Genomic DNA, 5,296 nt, shown 5'->3' with positions numbered 1-5,296 from the left:
TCCATCCATCCATCCATCCATCCATCCATCCATCCATCCATCCATCCATCCATCCATCCATCCATCCATCCATCCATCCATCCATCCATCCATCCCTTGCCTTCATCTAGCTGTCACTGCGTGAGAAGCGGTCTACAGCCTGCACAGGTTGCCATCCATCACAGGGCAAGTAAGACATTTTGTTACAGTGCAAACAGTCAGTTGGAAGAGTGCTCATGTTTTAAATCTCTAGCTCCATCTAGTGTTTGATTTGAAACAAAATAAAGCTCAAAATGGATCATGCCACTTATTCCTCTTTCAGCTACATATTATAGATTGCATCCTGATTGTGGACATTTATGAAAATGATTTAAGTTGCCGGGATTCCTACAGAAAGCTGATTCCTTTAATCAGGTTATCTGGAAAAAGCAAGGTTTTAGCTTATTTAGTTATTTCTCTGATTTAGTTCATTTTCTACATCCGTTAAAAAAACATCAACTTCTGTTTGTTTAACTGAAGTTTGTTTCTACATGGAAACAAACTTTTATTTTATTTTGTTTTGTATGTGGCTTCAATTGCTCCATGAAGGCAGTCAAAATTATGTGAAGGGATGCAGTGGCTGAACTAACACATGTGCTAATATCACTAGCAGTTTCATTTTAACAAGATTAATTAATGTCATAAATTTGTCAGCATCACTGCATATCAAAACAAGCTTCACTTTGTAATTTTAAACCATTGTGATCCATCATAACATTGATACTATATGTACTATTTTATGTGAAAAGCTGAATCCAACTGGGCTCTAATACTGCCAAACTAAATAATAATATGAAATCATATCTACTGTTATTTAGATGGGACTAACATTCAGTACCATTTTAGCACTAACATGTAATGCTATATTATGTTGCACACCTGTGCATAACTCTGTCCGGGACCAAAAAATGAAGATGCTTGTAAAATCTGTAGTTTGTCCTTTTCTCATCTTTCTAGGAACGTTTCTCTTTATTTATTCAAAGAGAATAAATATGCAATCTATTTGCATTTTATTTGCAAATAGATTGCAAATAAAATGCAATCTATTTGCATTTTATTTGCAAATAGATTGCAAATAAAATGCAATCTATTTGCATTTTATTTGTTAGATTTGACTCTCTCTGTATCAGGAAAGTCTAGCTTTGGTGAAAGAATATTTTATACTGCTGCATGGAGATGCGAAACAAAAAGAAAAAACATGAGCAAACACTAAAGTACACAAAATGGCTGAAAAGGGCAACAAAACCAAGAACAGTTGACACTTAGTAAAGTCAGTAAAATCCATCCATCCATCCATTTTCTTGACACCCTTGTCCCTTAGTGGGGTTGGGAGGGTTGCTGGTTCCTCTCCAGCTAACATTCCGGGCGAGAGGCGGGGTCACCCTGGACAGGTCGCCAGTCTGTTGCAGGGCAACACAGAGACACACGGGGCACCCAACCATGCACACACACACTCACACCTAGGGGCAATTTAGACAGACCAATTAACCTGACAGTCATGTTTTTGGACTGTGGGAGGAAACCGGAGTACCCAGAGAAAACCCACGCATGCACAGAGAGAACATGCAAACTCCATGCAGAAAGACCGGGGCCGGGAATCGAACCCAGAACCTTCTTGCTGCAAGGCAGCAACAGCTCTACCAACTGTGCCACTGTGCAGCCCGTCAGTAAAATCATAGCCATTTAAAAAAATAAGTCCTACAAATATTAAAGCAAATATATTAATTATAGAAAATAATACACAAAAACAATAAAAAACTGTGCCTTGTTCATAAATTAAAAGCTTCTGATATGGAAGCACAACAATAGGGAACGCTGATTTTGTAAGCAAAAAATTAAAACTGTAATTTCAGTATGTACCACAAGGTGTCAGCATATTCTTTTCAGAGACAACTGTAGTTATTGTTTATTCCATAATTGTAAGGAATCATAAGGCTTATAGACAAATCTATAAACCTGACTAATTATCACGTTTATTAAAGCAAATTTTTATTAATACTCTTACTATTTTATTAACTATGTTTATCTAAAGCACCTACTGTTTTAGTAAACATCTGACCAAAAAATACTAAAATGTAATATGTAATTTATTAAATTAGTTTGGTTTACCCTTACCAAAACATGTTTCAGTAAAATCAGTACTTCTCCAGTTTGGAGGAAAATATTGCATTTACCGCTATCAATATTGATCAGTTGCTGGACTTTTTTGTCAATCTGACCTATAATCCAATATTTATCTAATTTCTGATACTAAATATATCAGGTTTCCAACATAAACTCAACGGTACAAATCCGTCCACATGACCAGGTTGATGAATGACATACTTTTCCACATGATGCTGGTTGTGCAAACACATATCTCTGAGAAAACATTTTGGAGATTTTTATTTGATATGCATCTTTGTTTAATGAAGTTTAATGAAACATGACAGTTAACTCAGACCATGTTTCTGGTTAAAAAAATATATATAATGTTTTTTTGTCTATATCTGATACGCGAGTCAACTCATAAATGACTGAATGTCTTGAGTTATGTGCTGTAAATGGTTTCACACCATCTGTTCCTCTCTGTTTCATTCCTCCTTTAACTTGCTTCACTTAACTCATCCCAAGCAGAAGGACTGATGTTTTTTCCAAAGGAATTCAGCCATTCACAGCTTCTCAAGTCTCCACCTACCTCAAATAATAGCAGTTTTCTTCTCTCTTACCCACACGTACACACCCTTCATTGATTGTTTAAGCAATATGGCGGCAGCCTGGCCATGGGTGGAGACTGACTTGTTTCCAAACACTTAATTCAATTTGTCATTGCCATTCAGGGAGGCTCAAGTGGTCTAATTTGTGTTAATGAGGGGTAATAAAGTCATAGCCCCCTATATTACTGCCAGGGGCTGTGGGTGTGTATGTTCAGTGAAAGTGTGTGTCTGTGAAGATGGGGGTTGGAGGTGTGGTATTGGTCTCAAGTGGCTTGCTTGGCTGTTCCTGTGGCGTGCCGTCCATCAGGACACTGTCACCCCCCTTTATTTTCTCTATTGTAGCCCTAATTAGATCGCCTTTGTTGGGTTAATGCTGCTGCCATCTGGACGGTCGTCCAGGGGTGTCAGCCACAAGGTTGAGGCTGAGGGTAGGGGGTGCGATGAGGGACCAAAAAGGACGGGTTTTACTAGTGAGGAGGCCTCTCTCCTTCCCTCATCCTCTACTTGTTCACTACCTCCGGCTAAAACCATCTTTCCCCTTTGGCTGACACCACAAGGACCCTTTCACACTTGAAGGAATTAGCGAAAGATTGATGTCTTCTTCTCTCTATCGGTGCTAGAGGGCATAGCGACTCAGTAATGAGACCTTCTCCACAGTCACACCTTGTGCTCCTCATCTCTGCTAAAACTCAAGTTGAGACAAGAAAATAAATGTCAGTTTTAGATGATGTCAGTTTAAAGCTGATAGGAATTTTGTTCCATAAAACAAAAATGTGTGATCATACAAACCTTTCTTTTAAAAAATGTTTATCAAGTAGAATTTTTAAACAATGTAAAAGTGTCAGATAGGCCTGTCACGATAACAAATTTTGCTGGACGATTAATTGTCTAAAAAATTATTGCGATAAACGATAATATTGTTTCAAGACCTTTTGACACTGATTTAATGGAAATTACTAATAATGCATGTGATTCCCTGCCATAGATAGATACACTTTATTTTCAAAAGAACACATAACACTGGAACTGATCAACTAAACAAACAAAGCAAACAAAAACAAAAATAAAATGTATTCTCAGTCTCCATTAACAAAAAACGTACTTGAATAAAAACTAAACATAAAGCCAAAGTGGAAATAAATACTGCATTCAACCAAAAGAGTGCAGCTTATGAAGTAATCACTGGATTTAAATAGAGAAGATGAGCACATCCCACTCCCTAATGCAGTAGTTCATACTACACAATTTTTTGCCCCTATTTTCCCTTTACGAAAATCTTAGATCGTTGACTGTTCTAAGGTTGTCGCTTGTGGTTTCGTAACCGATCATACGGCACGACGAACCCGATTATGGTGTGTTACGGTAGATCGTCATGGCCGCTCCGATCTAAATCAGGGGTTTTTCCGACTGTGAGCTTAACGCCAAATGTGACAGGTAGCCAATCAGAAAGCGCGGATTCTCCTCCGTACTTTCTGAAGGGAAATTATGGAGGGGAATCCCAAACAGCTGACACGCCGCAACACGAAGTCCAGTGGACATCGGAGATGATTTGTGGAAGCAACATTAATGTTTATTCAACATTTCGTGCAAATAATATAGAAATGGTGAGGAGTCGAGTTGGAGCCAAATTGCTACAGCAGTTGATAAATAGGTTATAATGATGTTCATTCTGTCAGGACTTTACGCTGACTTTAGTCACATGCATTGCAGGTAGATTGTAGTAAAAGATTGATTAATGCCTGATTTTAAAATTAGTTAACTGGACTTGCAGCCATTATTTTGTGCAGGTGGCTGGACACCACACGGCACGACGAACCCGATCGAACTGTTATACCTGGGATTTCTGTCGGCTAATGTGTCTCTCAGGTTTTGAAAATGGGCCAACAGTCGGCCGACAACTCATGTAGTGTGCGCAGACATTACACTAAGGAAATGGGGAGGGTCAGTGGAGAGCACCGGAGGTGAGCCTTTTTTCATTCAGTGTCATCAATAGAAAGAAAAAAAGGCAGGAAGAGACGAAAAAGCCGATAATTAAAATGAGGTCGATAGGTTTCATTTATCGTGCGACTAATTGATTTATCGTTTATCGCGACAGGTCAGACCTAAACTTGATTATGTGTCTTCAGAAAGCTGCAAGCTGTTGGCTGAATTGTACGTGAACATATTATTGCTTATGAAACTGCATCAGTTTCCTGTCATCAACTTATCCAGCTCTTTTTGAATAGATTGATATCTGGACTTTCATAAAGTAATTTGAAAAGGCAGTATGCTAACTTTCTTTACACTGAAGTTACAAATATTTGTCCAAGTTCTAAAAATCTAGCTGATAATTTGTGAATATTTTGATATTGTCCTCATTGTTCATCCGTTTTATTTTCAAGATTTACCAGTCTAATTTATGGCTAATGCCCCCATCATTATACTGCTACTCTCATGCTTAACAGCAAGTGGGTTTGATGCTGATTGTCTCAAAACTCACCCTAAGGTGTATAAATAAATTTCCGCCTGACAAAAACACACAAAAGTAAATCACTTATAGCCTCACAGCTATTAGATTTAATAAGAAACTTTTGGTACCTCTG

The sequence above is a fragment of the Poecilia reticulata genome, linkage group LG10, assembly GCF_000633615.1.
Source record: "Poecilia reticulata strain Guanapo linkage group LG10, Guppy_female_1.0+MT, whole genome shotgun sequence".
NCBI lineage: Eukaryota > Metazoa > Chordata > Actinopteri > Cyprinodontiformes > Poeciliidae > Poecilia > Poecilia reticulata.
Note: the sequence above shows the minus strand (reverse complement) of the source record.